This window comes from Camarhynchus parvulus, chromosome 13 (genome assembly GCF_901933205.1).
Source record: "Camarhynchus parvulus chromosome 13, STF_HiC, whole genome shotgun sequence".
In the NCBI taxonomy this organism is placed as follows: Eukaryota; Metazoa; Chordata; class Aves; order Passeriformes; family Thraupidae; genus Camarhynchus; species Camarhynchus parvulus.
In genome coordinates, this window is record NC_044583.1 from 1,055,553 (window position 1) to 1,077,225 (window position 21,673).

The window sequence follows — 21,673 nt, forward strand, 5'->3', positions numbered from 1 at the left end:
CACACAGCATTTTAGGATCGATTTTCCCCCAGCAGCCCTGATTTAGTATTTCTGAGGCTGCTGCTGCTCCCTGCTCCCAGTGCTGGGTGGCTCCTGGGGGATGAGGAGGCAGGAGGGGCTGCACACAGCAGGCAGGATTGCCCCTGAACAAGCCCTGGGCATTGTCAGCAATGGGGGCAGCCACAGGAGGGATGGCTGTGCAGTGTGGGGATGGGGAGAACCACAGGAGGGATGGCTGTGCAGTGTGGGGCTGGGGGCAGCCACGGGAGGGATGGCTGTGCAGTGTGGGGCTGGGGGCAGCCACGGGAGGGATGGCTGTGCAGTGTGGGGCTGGGGGCAGCCACAGGAGGGATGGCTGTGCAGTGTGGGGCTGGGGGCAGCCACAGGAGGGATGGCCGTGCAGTGTGGGGCTGGGGGCAGCCATGGGAGGGATGGCTGTGCAGTGTGGGGCTGGGGGCAGCCACAGGAGGGATGGCTGTGCAGTGTGGGGCTGGGGACAGCCACAGGAGGGATGGCCGTGCAGGCCAGGGCAGCTCCTCACCTCCCTTCCCAGCCTGAACACACAGAGCTTCCAGCCCCTGGGACAAATGGTTCTCAAGAGCTCCCAGGAGCAACCCAGGGGAGTTATCACTGTGGGCTCACCCACCCACAGCAGGGTTTTCCTCTGAGGGCCAGAGCCAGGGGAACAGAACCCTCTTTTTGCCCAGGAAAGCAGCCTCTCCATGAAGGTTCCCCGAGCGAGCAGAAAGGGCACTCTGCCCTGCTCCCCCTTCACCCCACGCCTCTCCAGCACTGCCAGTTTCAAGCAGGGCACCCCACAGCCCTGCCAGGCTCTGCAGAGATGCCTGGGCAGTGCAGGAGCAGCAGCAGATCTGTTTTCCAGCCTCTGGGAGATCTCCTGCAAGAGGTGTCTGTGCAGGAGGCCTGGCCCCCCAGTGGGTGCTGCTGCCCACTCTGGGTTTTGGGAACACACTAAGGGAGCTGCTGCTCTTCCTCCTGCAGCCTGGACTTGCTCCCACCTTGGCAAACTCTGTACTTCCCAATCTACGCACCCCAAAGAGGGGATTTTTACAACAGACATGAAACCCAGCTGCACAGCACCCTGGAAATGTGGCACAGCTGAGCCCTGCCATCCTGGAGGGACAGCAAAGGCCATGCAACCCCGGAATCCTTCAGGTTAGAGAAGAACTTTAGGAAAATCAAGTCCAGCCATTGACCCAGCACTGCCAAGCCCACCACTCACCCATGTCCCTGAGGCCATGGCCCCTCCTGTGCCTCCCTGGCCGGGCAGAGCTGGAGCCTTGCTCAGAGGACGAGCTCCCTCCTGAGCCTGGCACCCTGCCTGGCACAGCTGGCCAGGGCTCAGCCCTCCCTGGGAATGCTGGCCCCTGGCAAACCCCCCAGCCTCGTGAATATGAATGTGCATCCCAAGGAGACATCTATTTCATCTCCAACTATTGTGTTTTTCTGACATATTTATGAGTCCTCTGTCTCATTAATCTGGTGAGCATTCCTGAGACTCCCCTTTCATGCTAGAACAGCTAAGGGCAAAAGCCTCTATTTATCTACTCAGTGTCAAGGAAGTTCCTCAGGAGTCAATTGGATGAAAGGTTTTCACCTTTTAAAATCCTTAATCGAGGTTTTCCAGCAATATGTCTGCTGTGTTTTAGGTAAAAGTCAAGTTTCTCTTTATGGTACACCTGGGATTCAGCTCTTTTATAGCCCTGACAAAATAGCATTCCCCTCCTCTCCCAAGGCCTGTCTTTCTTCCCCAGCCCACACCAGCCTCACAACATTCCAGCTGAATGGGGATCTGTCATGGTAACAGCCTTCTGGGAGAGCCTTTCAGATAAAAACCCAAAACAGAACACACTACAAAAGAAGCCTGGAGTGGCTTCATGCTGAAATCCCCTTGGGCAGGACTAACCTGGGGCTCTGCCCTCAGAGGCCTTTCGTGGGGCTGGCACCCTCCATGCTCTGTCAAAGCCAAGGCCTCAGCAAGGCCTTGGGCTGCTTTGGGCTGGGAGTGCTGCTCCAGGAGGAGGAGGATGGACACCCTTCTCCATCCTGGGCCTGGGCAGAGCTGGGTGACCAGGCAGGCCCTGCCTGCAGCGCTGGGCACAGGCCTGGCTGTGTTATTGATGGAACCAGCCTTGCCCATCCATAACTCTCTGTGCCAGCCCAGCCAAGTGCTCCTTCCCAGGGCCCTATAAATAATAATAACTGCTGAGGTCTGGGCTGATTCCCCACGTGAGGCTCCTTTCCATTAAAGCACTCTCTAGTAATTGCTTTTCATTTACCTTTTTTCAGGGGTCTTCTTAGCATTGTATCTAAATCAATATTGTAGTTAAAACAAAAATATTTCACAAAAGCCACAGAGCAGTAAAAACAGGGAAGCAATTACAGGAAACCTTCAAGCATTAGCACTGAAAAGGAAATAAAAGAATAAAAGCTTTCAAACACCCATTTGAAACATTTACAAAAACACTTCAGTGCAGTAAATGAGGTTTTGGAGCGTTCCCCTCTGGGTGGGCCACAGAGTTTGTGTTTCACAGTTTCAGTGCACGCTGGGCTGAAGCACATCAGGCACCAAGCTCTGCTCTGGGACAGGGACAGCGCCCAGGGAGTGGCTGGGGCTGGGCCAGGGCAGGGCCAGGCTGGATTCTGGGAGAAGGTTCTCCCCCCAGAGGGTGCTGGGCACTGCCCAGGCTCCCCAGGAATGGGCACAGCCCTGAGGCTGCCGGAGCTCCAGGAGCCTTTGGACACCAGGGATGCACAGGGGGGGATTGTTGGGGGTCTGGGCAGGGCCAGGGGCTGGATTTCAATGATCCTTGTGGGTCCCTTCCAGATATTCCATGATTCTGTGATTATTTCTCTCTTGTTTCTGGCCTCGCTGTCTCCCTCCACACACACCCATGCACAGGTGTGCCCATACTCAGAGTTTTGAGCTCACACCTCCTTCCAGCAAGGCTCAGACTGAGCCCAGCCACGTCCCTTGCATCATTTACCTGCTTGTCTCTCACCTCAGCCCAGACTCAAGAGCCCACACTGGCCATCCTTGGTATCAGCTGCCTGCAGTGTGACTCCAGCTTCACAGCCAGCCTCAGCCAGAGCCTCAGCACCACATTTCCCCTCCTGACACACCACAAAGGCCCAAATCAAGGCAAGCGCCTCTCGGTGAAGCCCTTCCCAATTATCTGATCAAGCAAAGAGAGGGAGCAAACACACAGAGAACAGATGGGGCTGGTGATGGCTTGAGAAGTCAGTCTGTTTGTCTACTAATTATTTAATGTATGAGACAATTTCAATACTTAACCCCCTTGATCCTGGGAGTTGCTTTGCTGTTAAGTATGGGAGTCAGGCACCGCACCGCTCATTAGCATTGAGCACCCGGAGCCCGGGATTAGCCGGCGTTGAAGTTTGGAATTAAAAATGAACAGGACTCAGACAGCATATTCATCATCCTGGAGGAAGATGTCAGCTTTGGATATCCCAGCCATTATCATAATTGCCAGCGATCTCCAGCCATAAGTGCACATCCAGCAGCGTGGGGCTCCTCCTGCCCCAGAGTTGGCTCTGCTGCCTGTCCCTTCCCTGGACAAGGTCATGGCTGTTTTGGGGAAGCCCTGGTGCAGATATCACCCGTTCTCCAGGAGAAGGTCATGGCTGTTTTGAGGAAGCCCTGGTGCAGATGTCACCCTGATGCACAGCACTGCTGGCCATGGACAGGGCCCTGATGTCCCCTGCACAGATGGTCACAGCCAATGTGTGCCCACACAGGCATGGAGAGAAAGGAAGAGAAGGCTGTTGGCTGCGTAAGTGATCACAGGGTCAAGGTTCAAAAAGCCCTCCTGGGTCATCATGTCCGACTATTCCCCCAGCACTGCCATGGTCACCACTAAACCACATCCTCAAATGCCACATCCACTCAGGGCTAGTGACTCCACTGCTGCCCTGGGCAGCCTGTCCAATGCCTGATCACCCTCGCGGTTAAAAAATTGTTCCTAATATCCAACCCAGATCTCGCCCAGTGCAACCCAACATTAGCCAGCGTGTCTGACGAGCCCACTCACAGGCGCAGAGGTCTCAGGCTCAGAAACAGCCTGGTCTGAGATCAGGGGATGAGCAGGACACGCTGTAAGTTAGAGCTGCTCCCCGCGAAGGACGCGAGCGAGGGGCGGCAGGAGCAGCCGCGTTGGAGATTGTGCCGTCCCACAGCCCGGCCCCTTTCCCTGCTCCTTCTCTCTGGTCCAGGGCTGTGTCCCTATCCTTTAATAGGCACCAGTTTGGCCACAAATCCTTCTCCAGCAGCTCGCAGCTGGGAAGAGGCGGCATCCCCTCCCGGCAGCATCCATCCCTCCCTGCTGGGAGCTCGGCAGCAGCACTGGGGAGCTGCTTTGCGGTGCCCCAGAATTTCTGAGTGGCCGAGTGCTGATTCTGCCCCTTCACTTTACAGCCAGGGGTCACGGAGATCCCCAGCTCGGTGTTACCAGCTCTGCACGGGCAGCTCTGCAGCCTTCCATGGCAGCGGGATGTGCTGGGCACCCCGGAGCGGGATCCTACACCCCAGAGAGGGATCCAACACCCTGGGGAGGGATCCAACACCCCCGAGAGGGATCCAACAGCCCGGGAGGGATCCAACACCCTGGGGAGGGATCCAACACCCCAAGGAGGGATCCAACACCCTGGGGAGGGATCCAACACCCAGGGGTGGGATCCAACACCCCCGACAGGGATCCAACACCTCGGGGAGTGATCCAACATCCCAGGGAGGGATCCAACAGCCCGGTTGCACCCAGGGCACAGGCTGGGAACCACAACACAAACGTGGCGTGCTGGGAGTCAGGGCAGTCACACAGACATCCCGGGAATTCCTTCCCATTTTCCTCGCCTCCCTGCGCAGACCTGCTGACAATGCCATTAAAGCATCTCGGGCTCTCTTATCCCAGCTGAATTCCCTGCTGCTGGCATCAAGGGATGGCCAAACCACACCTTGGATTGAAACAGAAAATGATTCTGCTGTGTGTAGAGGCTGCTGTAAGCACCAGCCCAGCTCCCATCTCCCCACACCCAGGTGAGCAGGAGGGCTGGGAAGGCAGCAGCGCGTCACCCTGCACAGCAGGGCTGGGACAGCATCACCTCCCCGCAGTGCCCAGAGCGTCCCAGCTCTCCCCGGGTCTGGAGGCACAGATCAGGCTCCTGCATGGCAGCATATATGAAACCATCAGTTCTCTTCTCTGTTTTATTAAAGTCAGCATGCAGTTTTTATGAGAAGAGATAATTGCAGAAGAAAAGGTCACTGTTATCTGCGCGGCACTGTCAGGGATTGCCAGAGCTGTTTATTGCATCGTGCCTGGCTGATCCAAACCTGGCAGCCCAGGAACCAGCTCAGGGCTGCTGTGGGCACAGACACTGCCCAGGACTCTGCTCACACTCCTCACAAGTGTTCTACCTCTGCAGTTCCCAAAGACATCCTGCCAGGGCAACATTGCAGTGTCTTGAGCTGTCTTTGCCAAGGGGAGGGTGAGACCCTCCCAGTGGTTCTCTGCTGGTGCCCACAGGGGCCTTTTTGATCATCTTGTTCTAACTTTAGCAGCTAAATGAAAAACAAAAATCTCATTTCTTGGATTTATGACCCCCAAACTCGGTGGAGTCCCCAGCAAAGCTTGCTAGAGGGGAAGAAAAGAGTCACAGAGTGCCTTGTTGTGCCTTGGAATTGGTCAGCAAGGGCACCTCAGCCTGCTGGGTCCAAGGCAGTGAAGGGTCACAGTGGACCCCACCCAGAGCAGCCTGGTGTCCACCCTGGCCTCCACACAGCCTGGGACAGGGCAGGGCTGTGGGGGCTGTCTCCCCATACAGTGCAAGGATCACCTGTCACCACTGCCCTGTCTGCCAAGAGCTGGGGACCTCATCCCTGCTGCTGTGACCCCACTGCCAGACCTGCACCCACCCTGTCACAGCTCTGCATCTCCCAGGGCAGCAGCAGGGGAAACCATTCCCAGCCCAACATGGGGGCACTTCTGGGACAGAACTGGTCCTGCAGCCAGAGCAGGATGGGCACCACGTTCATGGGGGGAGGCAGAGATGCCAAGAGCCCATCCTCATCCCAAGAGCACCTGAATCCTGAAGTCGGGGTGATTGATCCTTCTTTCCATGCTCCTGGGCTCCAACTGGCCTTGCCCTGTGTGTCCCACATGTCCCACGTGTCCCATGGGCTGTGCCACTCCAGTGCAGCCTTTGCTGCGTTCCCAGAAAGGGGTGGCTTTATGCACAGGAGCAAGGCTCAGGGTTTGGGTACCACTGCAGGGGAAAGGGAGAGAAGGGCTGCAGGTATGCCCTGCTCCTGGCAGCACCTCTCCCCCCCTGCCTGCCCACACATCCCCAGTGTCCCACAGATGCTGTCCCCAGCCCCACAGATGCCAATGCCATGGGATGAGAAGGTGCTTCCATGGAGATGCCGTGCAGCAGGTGGGTGTCCCACAGCTCCTCCTGGGGCAGTACCCTCACTCAGTGACATTGGTGTCACTCAGTGACATTGGACATGGGTGTCCCACAGCCCCTCACTCAGTGATATTTTTGGGGCCACCTGTGGGCTCCTGGGGGGCATCAAGCAATCTCAGCTGTCACCCACCAGCCAAGTCCTCCAGAGAGGGCACATTTTGGGCACCTTTCCTGCCTCTCCCATGGGATCTCGCCCTGATGTGATGCAGTAAGGAGCACTTGTTCCTTCCTGACCATGCTTTTCTCCTGCAGCTCAGTGGCTGGGGATTCCTGCCAGCGCCTCTCTTCCCTCTCTCCCTCCCCACCTCTGGCTGTTCCCCTTTCCTGCCTCCCCATGCAGGGCTGCAGCCGAGTTCTGAGTGCTGGCTGGTGTAGGGAGGCTCTCCCCTCAGCCCTGCCTCCCCTGCACGCTCCCTCTTCTCCCCCGAGCCGGCAGCGCAGGCTGCAGCCAGGTGAAAATTGATTTGCAGTGAACCGGTGCCCTGCCAACGCCTGACTCATCCATTCCCCGCACACACACACACACCCACCCACACACACCCCGTGCCCAGGAACCTCCCTGCTCCCAGCCCGGAGCTCCAGCAGGGCTGAGGGAATGCTGCCCCAGCCCGGCCAGGCGGGACTCACAGCCCGGAGCCCCACGGCACCGGGGAAATTCGGAACCAACACGCAACAGGCAAGAGAAGAGGGTTGGGAGGGAGGGAAAGTGCTCAACAGATCCACACCACAGAAGGGTGGAAAGCTGCAGCTGTGGGAGCTCCTGCTCCAGCTCTCAGTAGCGGCATTTAACAGCACTGGTACTGCCACTGATGGATGTGGCATTGCTGGAAGTCACCAAGTGGCAGCCCTGAGTTTATCATGGGATGGTCTGGGGGGGGGAAGGGACCTTAAAGCCCATCCAGTGCCACCCCTGCCAGGGGCAGGGACACCTTCCACCATCCCAGACCCTTCCAAGCCCCAGTGTCCAGCCTGGCCTTGGGCACTGCCAGGGATCCAGGGGCAGCCCCAGCTGCTCTGGGCACCCTGTGCCAGGGCCTGCCCACCCTGCCAGGGAACAATTCCTCATTCCCAATATCCCATCCATCCCTGCCCTCTGGCAGTGGGAGCCATTCCCTGTGTCCTGTCCCTCCATCCCTTGTCCTCAGTCCCTCTGCAGCTCTCCTGGAGCCCCTTTGGGCACTGGAAGAGCTCTGAGCTCTCCCTGAAGATTCATCCCAATGTTCCTGCCCATCCACTCCTGCCCACTGACCACTCCTCCCCCAGAGCCACACTCACCCAGCCAGCCTCAAGCTCAGCTGGGGACACCCCATATCCAATGGACATTAAAGCACTTTCAGAACCAGCATGAGAGTGCAAGATCCACTGGGCTTTCACCTAGAGCATCCCTTGGGTGTGAGGGTGGGAGCTGGAGCCCAGAAACTAGAGAGGATGAGACTCAAGGACAGGATGGAGAATGATGCTCTTGAGGGAGGCAAGAGATGGGAACCCAACAATCCATCATGGAACAGCTCCTCCAACCCCCTTGGAGGATGGAGCAGCCCCATCCCCACTCCCTGGCTCTCCATCAGTGCAGACCAATACTATTGCACGTGAATCTTAGATAATTAATGTAAAGCAAAAAAATGTGCCTCTGATTAGTTAATATACCCACACTGCTCTGGAAAAAAAAAAACAGTCCCTCAACAGGCCTGTTCCAAATAATAATTCAAGTTCTTTTCGAAAGCGGGTCAGCAGCACTGAGTAATAAGTTCATTATAATCTAATAAAGTTCATTAGTCCTTGAGAAGTCTAAAATACAAGAGCAGTACAACCAACAAAATCATCCTCTGGCAGGATCATTTCTGGGGGTTGGGGGGGAGGATTTGAGATAAAAAGAAGTAAAAATAGGCAGGAAGAATTTCAACGAGGAGAAGACATTGCTGGGAGAATTGGAAACACCTGAAGTGCATCCAAAGAGCTGCAATAAAAGTGCTGGGCCTCACACATGAAAGGTAAAAGCAGCTATTAATAGCAGGGCAGCCGGGATGGCAGCGCTTGGCTGTGGCTGCACAGGCACGGGCAAAGAAAAATCCCTGCACAAGTGATAATAAAAGCCCTTAATTCAATGTCAGCGGGGGCCGGGTTTGAAGAAAAAATAGGAGGAGAGGCGTGATTCAGCTGCCAGCCACACGGGGACATCTGTATGCAGGTCCCTGCGTGCACATATTGCTCCTGCAAAGTCAACAGGAGGAATGGAGGAAAGCAAACAAATATCTGGGAGCCTCCGGCACGGCCAGCCCGGCTCTCAGCTGGTGATGACCTTGGGCACGTGGCACCTGTGGGGAGTCATCCCAGGGATGTGCCCACAGGATGGGACCTGCAAGTGTCTGAGGCTGCTCTGCAGGGAAATAACCCCACAGGAAAGCAGGAAAGGGCAGTGCCAGGGGCAGGAGAGGCCGTGGGCACTGTGGGGTCACACTCAGCACAGCTACTGTGGACGTGTGGTTTGTTGTCCTGCTTTTCCTGCATCTATATTAAGTAGGAAACAGGGATTGGGCTGAAAATCTGATTTTTTGCCCAGCTGGGAAGCAGCTCTGAGGCAGCTCCCTGGAGGGGAGCGGTGCTGGGACAGGCAGAGCCAACAGAGCCACTGCAAAGGACAGGGGCAGCACGGGCTGCTCACAGCCCAGGCAGGCATCCCGCTGGATCTGCAGAAATAAATCCCCACTAATGAGAGCCAGGGACACTGCAGACACAAATAAGAGGGCCAGGAGGATGTGTCCTTTACTGCAGGTTTTGTGGTTGGTCCACCGGGACTTTGCACTCTGCAGAAAAATTACTGGTTTGTCCGAATTTCCACATTCCAGCAGAGGCAAACTGCGGAGTGATGTTGTCCCCCATGGATGCAGAGAGGGCACCGAGGGCAGAGGCCTGTCCTGGGGGCAGTGCCCCAGTACCCAAACGTTTTCTAAAGCCTTCCTGGGTATATGGAGCCCCAGGGGAAGGGTCTGCTGCTGCTGCCACCCCATGAGGAGTGGGAACAGGGGCTCTCCAGGCTGCAAGGACGCTGCTCCTTCCCCTGTCTGCCTTGTTCTGGTCTTTGTCCTCAGGGAAATGGGATCAGACATTGAGAAGAAGAACAGCACCAATTTCTCCAGCACATATTGGCTAAATTTTTCTCTTTCCGCCCCCAAAACGACAGCTATTGCTGCCCTCAAGGCCACCCGGACTGTGGCCAAACAAGGTTATGAAAGCTCACTTTGCTTGAAGGGAACAGGGATAAGGGGGTGGTGTTAAAACAAATACTTCACTTGAGACTTCATGTTTCAAGCCCTTAAAACGTTTTTCCTTCTTTTTCTAGTGGAAGGCCAACACCCCTTAAAGAAATAATTGTTTGTTGTTTGGACAGTTTTCATTGGTGTTGAACATGACCCATGGGTTCATCCCTCACCTGCTGGCACAACTGTGGGACATGAGGTGCTCCTGGTCCCCAGGACAAAGCAAAGGACTGATAAAAAGCCATGATTCCAGCAGTGAGCCTGGCTCTGTCAGCAGGGAAATCCAACCAATGCTCACAGGGCAGCAGCACCAGGACCCACTGGCAGCTCCCAGGCAGGACAGAGCTGCTGTGGCCTGAGGAGCAACGAGATTCCCGGGGCTGGGACAGGTACAGTCCAATGTCGTGCCCAAACAGCTGGTCTGAGCCTTAATAAACACAGCCCCTCTGAATAGCTGACACCTGGAGTTACTGAAGGGCTGGTGTGAGTGCAGGCAGAGCCTCGTGCAGCACTAGTGCCCACTGGGGATGCTGAGGCACTAAGAAAAGCCTCAGCTTTTACAGGGAGTGATTTATGGCCAGTGCCAGGCGGGAGGGCTGGCCAGAGACAGCCCCTCTTGCCGTGCAGCTCCAGCTCTGTACTGCACCAGGCTGCCCTTGCTGTGCTCTGAAGGGCAGAGGGAATGAGGAGCTGTGCCCCGTTTTCCTGGCACTGCCCATCTCTCCCATCGCCCGAGGCCACGGCAGCCCCACGAACGCCTGGAACAGGGAGGAGAGTCCTGCACCCACCCTGGGCACTCCCTGGCTCACAGCAGCACAAATACCAACTCCCTCAAGGAAGTGCAATGATAAACTCCATGATATTGGAGGAGAGAAGGCTCCAGGGAGAGCTCAGAGCCCCTTCCAGGGCCTGAAGGGGCTCCAGGAGAGCTGGAGAGGGACTGGGGACAAGGGATGGAGGGACAGGACACAGGGAATGGCTCCCACTGCCAGAGGGCAGGGATGGATGGGATATTGGGAATGAGGAATTGTTCCCTGGCAGGGTGGGCAGGCCCTGGCACAGGGTGCCCAGAGCAGCTGGGGCTGCCCCTGGATCCCTGGCAGTGCCCAAGGCCAGGCTGGACATTGGGGCTTGGAGCAGCCTGGGATGGTGGAAGGTGTCCCTGCCATGGGGACAAGTTGAGTTTCAGGTCCCTGCCAGCCCAGTGCATTCTGAGATCCAAGGAATGTCACCATCAGACATTGAGTGACCAACCTTTCTCTGCTGGGGCCAGCACTGGGATGTTCCCTGCCGAGGATGCAGCACCAGCCTCGTGTTCCTCACCCCGGGTAATTTGTCTCAATCAGCCACAGCAGAGAAAAATAAAGATCTGAAGGAAGAACACCACAATCTATCCAAACTACAGGAGAACATATCGGGAAGGAGCTTGAGGTAATGAACTTGGAGATTGATTCTCTTAACCAGTGCTGTGATGGGCTGCAAATTAAAGCCAGAGGGATGGGGAAAGGCTGGAATTATCAGAATTTTGTGAAGCTGAGTGAAAGCATGAAGCAGCAGAGAAGAACTTAATGATAATTAAGGATAATGTTTGAGATTCTAATTTCAGGGACACTATGTAAATTCAAAATAATACCAGAGGAACAAGCTGTATTTCCTCAGAGGCAGCCCAGCATCCCTGGCTCATGCACAGCTGTCTTTGTGACCCAAGGAAGAAGGGAGAATGCATTTCTTAGATGTTTCCTACAGTCTAGATACATTACCAGGAGTCAGGAAAATTCAGAGCTAAACAGTTTTCTGGTAGAAATTGGTGATTTGTCAAAACTGGGAAGCTCCACAGGGATTTTGATCAGTTAAGCTGGAAACCAGGCAGGGTTAGGACTGCCCTTGGAACAGATCCCCCAGACTCGCACAGCCCACAGAGCCAGGGCAGAACTTTATGCCCCTCCAGGGAGTGAAATGTTGTTTTGACTTTTTTCCAAGTTGGATCAAACCTAAAACCCAGAAGAAAAAAGCCCAGAGGGCACAGATGCCTTCAGAGACTCCTGCTCTGGAGCAGCTCCTGAGACAGCACAGCCGACACGGCAACGCCGTGGGACACAGCCGCTTGACAAGTGATGCAAAACCCAGCTCCAAATTGCTCAGCAAATGATGTTAGGGGGCAAACACAGCTTATTCCAACCCAAATATAGCTCCAGACTGCACAAATCCAGTCGAGTTAAAAGAGAAGGACATCTAAAGGTCCAGGAGCAGGATCTGAGGAGGAGGGGATGGGAGCTACAGGCTCAGTGGGAAACCGTCCCGCCTTTGAAGGCAACAGGAGTTTAGTCTTTGACTGCAGCAGGGTGAGGACTTCACAGGTGTCTTTAAACTGATCTGAGGCAGCTCCTCAGGGAATGTGGACAGCACAGGCTCAGTCCTGGTCTCACCCCAGGGATCTGGGGCAGTGTCTGAGGGGCAGGCAGGAGCCAGCCCTGGGCCTGGGCCAGCAGAGCAGCTCCTGCAGGCCCATCCTGCTGCAGGCAGTGCAGTGTGACAGTGGTCACAGGGGTTCTTGATTGAGGGAAGAGATGAGAATGTTGACTCTATGTTCAGAAGGCTTGATTTATTATTTTATGATATATATATATTACATTATAACTATACTAAAAAGAAAAAGAAGGAAAGGTTTCTAGAAGCTAGCTAAGCTAAGAATAGACTAGAAAAGAATGATAACAAAGGCAGCTGGCTCGGCCGAGAGCGAGAGCCAGCCCTGCTGTGAGTGGTCACCGGATCTAAATATCCACAGGAGACCAATCACAGATCTACCTGTTGCATTCTACAGCAGCAGATAATCATTGTTTACATCTCATTGCTGAAACTTCTCAGCTTCAGCAGGAAAAATCCTAAGAAAGGATTTTTCATGAAAAGGATGTCTGCGACGGTGCAGCTCCTGCAGGCCCATCCTGCTGCAGGCAGAGCAGTCCCTGCCACGGCCCATTTGGGCTGCTTATGGTGCTTTGCCACCACGTTTTGCCGTGTGTAAGGTGCCAGTTTTCTGTTCCCATTTGCCAGCAGGGATCACAGAATGGTTTGGAATGGAAGGCACCTTAAAGCACACCCAGTTCAGCCCCCTGCCAGGGACAGGGATGGCACCACCAGGTCAGGCTGCACAAGGCCCCACCCCACCTTGGTGGGATCCCATAACCACCTCACACCTCTCAGCCCAGGGATGCCCCACAGGCAGCACCTGCCCCGGGATGGGGAGCCCTCCCTGGTTTGCTCAGCACTGAAATTGCTCAGACAGGAGATACAGACAGACCAAGGTCAGAGCAGAGCTGAGGCCCAAACAGCCCAGGGCTGTGAGGAGGTGCAGGCATTGCTGTGGGGAGGAGATGCCTTGCCTGGGCAGCCAGCCACTCTTGAGAATGGATTTTCAAGGCTGAGATGTGCTCCTGCCCCAGCAACTGCAGGTGAAACAGGTTTCTTTATAGGCTTGGAGGAAGCACACATTCAAATTTTGCATCGATCCTTCAAGCTGGAGAGGTTTGGCCAAGTCCCCATTAGGATCATTTGCTGCTCCAGTAATAAGAGGTATGTATGCAGAAGCAGATTTCCATGTGACATTACAATACTGGCAGAAATCCTTATGCATTTAGAGCAGAAAAAAAGTGTTTCCAGTTGATATCTCAGAGAGAACTGGCACAAGCCCTGCAACAAAAGTACCTCCAGCTGGTGCGAGGTGGCTGTGCCAGGAGGACTTGCAGGTCCTGTTCCACCTTGTCTAGCAGGGGCCGTGGCTGCCCTGTGAGCAGGACAGATGTGGCACGTCACATCAGATCAGCACGGAGCTCAGAGCACTCCCAGCAGCCCTGCACCTGCCCTGGCTCACAGCAAAACTGAGCACGAGGCTCCCAGCAGTGGGAGCCACCCCAGCCACGGCCACTGCTGCCCCTCAGGGTCCCTCCTGGGCCCAGGACACACGGCTGGGCAGGGACAGCAGCCAGGACTTCCGAGTGCTTCTCCTCCAAGAGCCGCAAATGAGATACTCTTGCTCTTCCAGGGGCTCCAGCTCTGCTTCCTTTGCTTATTTGCTGGCTAAAGCCAGTGTGAGGGTTGAGAGCAGCAGCTTTCCAGCACATTCGTTGCTGGGATTGGCCTTGCCTGTCGGTGGGCAGGAGTGACTCTGCTGGGCCCCAGGCAGGAGGAGCAGGACTGTCCTGGGCTGTCAGGGATTTCCAGCAGATGCCACTTGCCAAGTCTGAACATGAAGGACAGAGAGAGGAGGAAGAGAAGCTGGTCCCACTGTGGGGACCCAGCCTTGCTCCAGGAACACCAGGAAGGCAAGGTCCTGGATCCCTGCAAGGTCAGGAACATTGTTCAGGCAGCGAGTCCCTCCTCACACAGCGCTGTGTGAAACAATCCCTTGCTTTATAACTCCTGGCACAGAGGTAACACTTGGCCTCAGATCCCCTTTTCAATTCCTCACACTTTGATTTTCTGCTTTCTGTGTACAGGGCCAAAATTGACCTCATGCATCAGAACCCTGTGGTTTGTGCTGCTGAGCAGCCCCTTCCCTGCTCCCTGCTGCACCTGGCTGGAGACACTTAACATATTTCTTTTGATCTGGGTTTTTCAAAGAGCAGTGCAGGTTTTTCAAATCCTAACACTGATTCAAGACCAACAGAGCACTATTTGAAGCAGACAGGCTGTTGTAGGAATCAGAGAAACACAGAATGGTTTGGGTTGGAAGGGACCTTACAGATCAGCCCATTCCACCCCCCTGCCATGGGCAGGGACCCCACAATGGGTTCCTGCAATGGAGAGCAGGGCTTGGCTGGCACTGGCCCTGCACACCCAGCTGTGGCACTGCAGTTGTCCACTGTCTGTGCTGGTCCCACAGGGGTGGGGGATGCACTGCCTGGGGAGAGGCTGCTGTGAGGGTGGGCTGGGGCTGGGGACAGGTGTCCTGCCTTGCTGTACATTGTGGTGACCACAAAACCCCGCAGTCTGCGTCACATCTCTGTCCCCAGCCTCAGTTTATCACCCTCGACATCCTAATTTACACTCAGAGTTTTCCAGAGTTGAAAACAGTGAAGAAAAACAGCTCTGAAAGCAGGAGCAAGTGTGGGAGTTTGATTTGAAGTCAGGAACGGTGTCAGCACTTGCAGCTCTGCTGTGACTGCAGCACAACAAAGTCCCCTCTGAAGGGCAGATGTCCCTCAGCCCTGGGTGTCCCTCGGTGTCCATGGGTGTCTGCGGGGATCCATGAGTCTCCCTGGGTGCCCATGGGTGTCTCTGTGTGTCCCTGTGTCCCCCAGTCTGTCCCTGTCTGTGTGTCCGTGTGTCCCCCAGTCTGTCCCTGTGTCCCCCATTCTGTCCCTGTCTGTGTGTCCCTGTGTCCCCCAGTCTGTCCCTGTCTGTGTGTCCGTGTGTCCCCCAGTCTGTCCCTGTCTGTGTGTCCGTGTGTCCCCCAGTCTGTCCATGTGTCCCAGTCTGTCCCTGTCTGTGTGTCCGTGTGTCCCCCAGTCTGTCCCTGTGCGCAGGCTCAGGGCAGCCCCAGGCTCTGCTCCAGGCCCAGCCATGGCCCCAGAGCCACGGGCAGGGCCTGAGCCCAGGAGCTGCCCCTGCCCAGGAGGCAGAGCTGCTGCCCTGGGCAGTGCCAGCCCTGAGCAGATGGGGCAGAGGCTGTGCAGTGTCCCTGCCTGGGGACATGGCAGAGCTGTGAGCACACCCTGCTGTGCCCTGAGCTCTGCCATGGCCCTGCTGGAGCACGGAGGGGACACCGGGTGAGCCCTGGGCTCCCTCAGCCTGACCCACTCTGGGATCTGGGATTCAGAGCATGGCACTGGCTTGGCCATGGCTGTGCTCTGGAGGCACAGAGAGCTTCCCCAGGCCTTCCCCTGCAGGGCTGGACACAGTGCAAGTGTCCACACCAGGGACAGGACAATCTCCAATGAGATTTATCAGCCCTCAGCTCCAGAGTTTGTTTCCCCAGTGGAAAATCCACGTGGATATGGACTGACTTTCCTTAACCCCTACTGAACACAGAGCAATTGGGCACTGAGTTACATGGAATGTGCACACAGAGGACACTGCCCAGCTCCTCCAGGACATGGGATATGTGTGGGCAGGACACACAGCCCTGGCCTTGGATTGCAGGGGAAGGACACTCGCGCCACAGTTCATGACAGACCAGGGGAACCTGCTGCCCTTCCCTGATGCACAGCACTGTCATGCTGCTGTGAGGAAAGGGTTAAAAATCACTTGGCTACCAGGATGGAGTGTTGGGATGGCTGCAGAACAACCCCATTGGTTTTGTGCTTTCTCCAGCACCATTTCCTCTGTGAGACACCAGCTCCACCACGTCATGGCTGAGCCTCCTGTGGCCTGTCCAGCCCCTGCTCCTGCCTTCCCTCCCTGAGGGTCCAGCCCAGCACCCCTGACGTGTGGCTTGGCAGAGGTGCTTTTGCAGACCCCGGGCAGAGTGGGGGCAGGAGGCAGAGGGTGCTGCAGGGCTGTGCCAAGGCCGTGCCAGCTCTCTGCACTGCTGACAGGGCTGCACCTCCCACAGCACTGCCCAGCTCCGGGCTGCCACTGCCCCTGCTGAGTGTGCAGAGGGATCCATGGGGAGCCACGAGCTCAGCTACCCCACTCTGAGCATCACCAGGCCTTGCACAGGCGCCTCTGCACAGAACAACCAGAGCTGAGGCTGAAAGGGCACAGGGCACCAGTGCTGGCCCTGCTCGTGCCCACGGCAGCGTGCCCAGCTCCTCTGAGCAGACAGACACAGGAGGGACCAGAGTAGCAGCTGTGAACACACACTGGGAACCCAGTGAACCTGCTCATGTCCAGCCTGGCACCTCGAGATCATATTAGGAAATAATAATTTCACTTGGCATTGTCTGGAGGCAAACAGAGCCAAGGTTCTGCAGAGGCTGTGACAATGTGAGCACCAGAGGCAGGATTTTCCAAAACACCCAGGACATGTAAGGATAAACCTGCCATGCCTTTTCAGCATGCTCCTGATCCCCAGCTAGATGCACAAGGTCTGCACAAGCTCTTTCCCCAGCCCTGCTCCATCCCCAGGCTCAGCCAGACCCCCAGACTCCTCATTTTCTCCCTAACATTCACCTGCCCCACACTCCTGGGACACATCCCGGTGACCTCAGGCCCTGGCAGAGGACACAGTGCTGGTGCCAGGCCGAGGGGAGGCTGCCAGGCACCCACACAAAGCCCAGCCCATATTTACCTGCACTCCCTCTGGAGCCTCATCATAGTCTGGGACCCAGCACTCCTCAGAGGGGCTTCTCTGGGCCACAAAGACACTGCCCCAGAGGACAGGAGAGCAGGTTTGTTGCTAAATGGGAGCTTTTTGATTGCAGCACACCAAGAGAAGGAGCCAGAAACTGTCACAAGTATCAGGGGGCAAAAATGAGCCCCTGGGCCAGGCCACAGGACCCAGCCCTGCTCCATCCCTTTGCCCACTGGATGTGCTGCCCTGGCAGGGCCAGGGAAACAGCTGCTGCTGTCCCTTGGGATGCCCCACATGCTCACAGTGTCCTGGCCACCCTTCCATCTCCCTTTCTGATTCAAAAAGGGAGAACCTGATTCAGAACCTTCTGATTTGAAGGTTCGAGCAGATACTTGAAGCAAGCTGAGCGCTGTTCTCAAAGCAAAAAGAGCCCCCAAAGCCTTCTTCCCTGGCAAAAGGACAGGTTTGCTTGGAGAAGAATGGAATTGCACTTTGGACTTGCTTCTTTGTCATGTTTTATGTTTTCCAAGCACTGCATAGGATTAGCTGGTTAATTAATACTTAGTATTATCCTCACAGATGGAGAGAGCTTCCAAGAATTCAAGGTAAAATATTTTAGCAATACAGATTTGTGCCAACCTAAATTTATAGTCTTAAACATAATGAGATTAGTAACAAGGGGGAAAAGAAACCAGGATGAGAGTAATAAAATACAGATCCTTTCTGTGCACACACTGGTCTCTCTGCCTTTGGAAGTCCCATCCTCACCATACACAGCAAGGAGGTTTAAACTCATTCATTCATTTTTAATCAAGCCCGTGTCTGATACAAATCTGCAGGATTTGTGGCCACTTGTGCCACTGTCCCCAGGCAGTCCCTGCCAGAGCTCCCAAAGGGCTCAGCACAGCCCCAGCCTCCCGTGTGGGAGGGAGAACGAAGCTGGCTCAGCCACAGCCCATTCCCACCTCCAGATCTGAAGATCTTACACAATTTCTGCTCAGAACCAGATAGAAAAATAAAAAACACTGAAAGGATCCAGAGGGGGTCAGTAAACATTTCATTTGGAAACGTTTCTTTCCATCCAACCTTTTCAGCTACTTTCAGCAGAAGTTTCAGCTGAACTGTTTTGACAGCAATTTTGAAGGTTGCACCAAGATGAAATTTTTCATCAGATTTGCACTAAAAATGTAAAAATAAGGTATAGAATCAAAGCTGGATGCAGCTCAGGTTGAGTTTGGTTTTGGCAGGGGGGGCACAACAGATGATCCCCACGGCTCCTTCCAGCCTGAGCTTTTCCATGTTTCCATGCAAACTATTTTAAAACACTTTCAAATATTTTGTCAGGATGAGCCTTCTCAAAAAATATCCTTTTCATCAACAGTTAATCTGTGCAGTAAAAGAGCACTTCACCTGAGAAATGCCACTGCGCTCTGGGGGCTCAGTAACTTCATCTGCTCACGGCTGCCTGACTCAAACACAGCTTCTCTTGGAATCACACAGCCCTCTGCTCTGCTCCGGCCAGCTAGAGAGGGGAAATCCCAGGTGATCACACAGGGATGGATTTTACCCTGTGTCCCACGTGCAGCTTGCCCAGCACGGGCTGGAAGAGCCAATAGAAGGGGGATGGCAGCACACTGAGCAGCTTCAGGCTCTGGCTGAGCCCTGCAGGTGCTCCCTGGGGTGCAGGGCTGCCCACAGCTGCTGTGCCAGCTGCAGCACCAGCCCTGTCATTTGTCCTTCCCCAGAGCAACATCCTGTCCCTCGGGGGGTGAGGATAAGCCCACGGTGCCAGTGCCACTCACCAGACCCACTCAGGGCTGCCAGGGCCATTTTCCCCCGGGAATGTCACCTGTGGGGCTGGTGGGATCCATGGGCAGAGCTCAGAGTGGAGAGGGAGAGGCAGAGGTGCCCAGCTGCTGTGGGCACAGCCAGCCCCAGGAGGGCACACAGGGCCTCCCCTGGATGCAGCTGGGCTGGCATCTCTCCTGCTACCTGCTGTCCTGATGGAATTGTGGCAGACTGGTGGGACAAACAACCCCAACTCTCTGTGGACTTTCCTGAGGAGCGAGGGATAATTAAAGGCAGTGGGAGGTCTCCTTACTGGAGCACCAGTCTCCATCCTGGGGAAGAGCAGCCCTGGAGCAGCCCATGGGAGGGCTCCTCTTCCTGTCACAGAATGGTTTGGACTAAAAGGGGCCTCTAAAGCTCCTCCAGTCCAGCTGCCCTGCCATGGGCAGGGACGCCTTTCACCAGACCAGGGTGAGCAGAGCTCCATCCAACCCGGCCTTTAATGCCACCAGGGATGGGGCATCTGCTCCCCTACCATGGGAGGACAAGGAGCATCCATAGGGCACTTCGGGGATCATGAAATTCCAGTTTCTCCACAGGGGAGGGAAAGCTCCTGCCTTGGCCAGGGGACAGCAATGCTGCTCCCTGCCGAGGACAGCCTGGCCAGGCAGACTTGGCCTTTCCTGAGGTGCTCCCAAAAACTGGCTGCTCCTTTGATCCTGCCCAAGGAAAGATGATCCTTTGAGCAGGAGCATCCTGCAGCCTCCCCAGCTGTGCAGGACCATCATCTCAGTTACACCTAAAATAGAGCAGAGCATTTGCCTCTTTCACTTTGTGAGGAGACAGCGATAATTAGAACAAAGAGGAGCCTGAACTTTGCAGTGATGGGAACTTCAGTGGGGAGGAATCACACTGGCAGGAAAATCAATCCTCTGCAAAAAGGGAAAAGAAAAAAACCCAACCCATGAGGCCAGAGCTCTTCAATGAGACTAACAGCATGTTCAGCCCAATTTGGGGGCCCCAATTAGACAGCTCAGATTAAACAAAGACTGGCAGAAGATCTGCCTGGAAAAAAAAGAAATCTGACCTAAATAAGATATTTTCAAAGATGAGATCAGCATGGGGAGCAGCTGTGGCCCGCACATCCACTCTCAGCTGGGTCTAGGTCTGCACCAAGCAGCTCCATCCTGCTCTGGCTGGCCACAGCAGCACTGGCAGCAGTGGCAGGAGGGCCAGGCCTGCAGGGGGGGCACAGCCATCAGGTGAGACATCCCAGAGGGAGCTAACACACCACACACTGCAGGAATATTAATTCAGCCCTCTTGTTCATAATCCTAAGGATTTAATTTTAGAAATCACAGCTCATCGGGAATTACTCACTGAACCTGGAAACAACAGGCTGGAAGGAAGAAGTACAGGTGCTCCTGCCAGCCACTGCTCCAAACCAGCAGGAGACAGGAGCCAGCCTGGAGAGGGAGCAGAGCCACCACCTTCAGGGCCACTGGACCCAGAGCAGCACTGCAGGACAGCCTGGGAAACTCTGGCAGCACCAAGGGGTGCAAAGTGCTGAGGAGGTGACAGAGAGCACCCAGCAGAGTGGGGTCACCACTGCCAGCCATGCTCACCCTCCCATGGCCAGGGCTCTGCTGCACGTGCAGCACCCCAGGGGCTGCTCTGCTCTCCTGCTCCAGCAGAATGAAGCCTCCACCTGCCCACATGGCACAGGAGCCTGAGCCAGGCACAGCAGCCCCAAACTCCTGCAGCAAACTCAGCCCCTGAGGGATGGACACATTTGGGAATCAGCACAGGATACTGTGTGCCTTGGGGTCTGTGTGGGCCTTTTTCTGCTCCCCAGCACCACTCATCCCCTGCACACAGAGGGCTTGGGCAGCCCGGCCCATCCCCTCTGATCCTCAAACCCTTCTGCCAGAGTTGGGAGCTCTGGGAATTCACCTGCAGCTCGCTGGCAATGAGAGCACAAGGAGAGGCTGTGTAAGCACCACTTGGGCTCCTGCTGCAGCAGTGCCCCAGGATCTGAGGCACAACCCCTTCTGAGCCACATCCAGAGCTCAGTGCAGGCCAGCAGCATCCTCACAGCTTGCAGGAGAGCTCTGCCAGGGCAGGGAGCCCAGAGAACCCTGCCAGGGGCAATGCAGCTCACCCAGCACTTGCCGGCTGGGAGGGAACTTCTGTGGGAGAGAAATCACTGCCCGTGGAGCTGGGGGGCTGCAGGGGGTCGGGGATGTGTTTAGGGTGCCCTGCCTATCTCACAGGGCTGTGTTACTGCACATCCCCTACACCTGCCCCTGCACCCTGCTGGGCTCTGCCAGGGGTGAAGACCCAGCAGTGCTGTCACCTCTGGATCCCAGCAAGCACCTCTGGGAAGGGGGCCTGGGTGTGCTCGTGGAGGGGAGCACGGCTGGGACAGGGACTGCCACTGTCACTGTCACTGCCACTGTCACTGTCACTGCCACAGCTGGGTTTGTGCCACGCCTGCAGGGCTGGGAATGCAGAACTCCAAGTACTAACGTCAGCCTCTTGTTTGTGGAAATACATCCTTGGGTTTCATCATGGCTTTTGCAGACTATTAAATCCACCGGAGGTGTTTGAGGTGGACAGAAGTTCTCCCAGCCCCACAGCCCACCTGGGGCTGGCCAGCATCACCCCGGGCACGCTCCATCCTCCTTCCTGCTGCGGCATCCTCAGGAAATGACACAGCCTCGCTGAACAACCTTGCTGTGACCCAGCCGTCCGGTCCGGAGGCAAGGATGGCCAGACACTCCACTCACTGGAACAGATAATTCCTCTGTCCCTCAGCATCGCCTCCAACCTCGGATCCCCCACCCCAGAGGAGCAGCAGAGCCCCCCCAGCCCCGCGGGCTGCAGCCCACGCTCC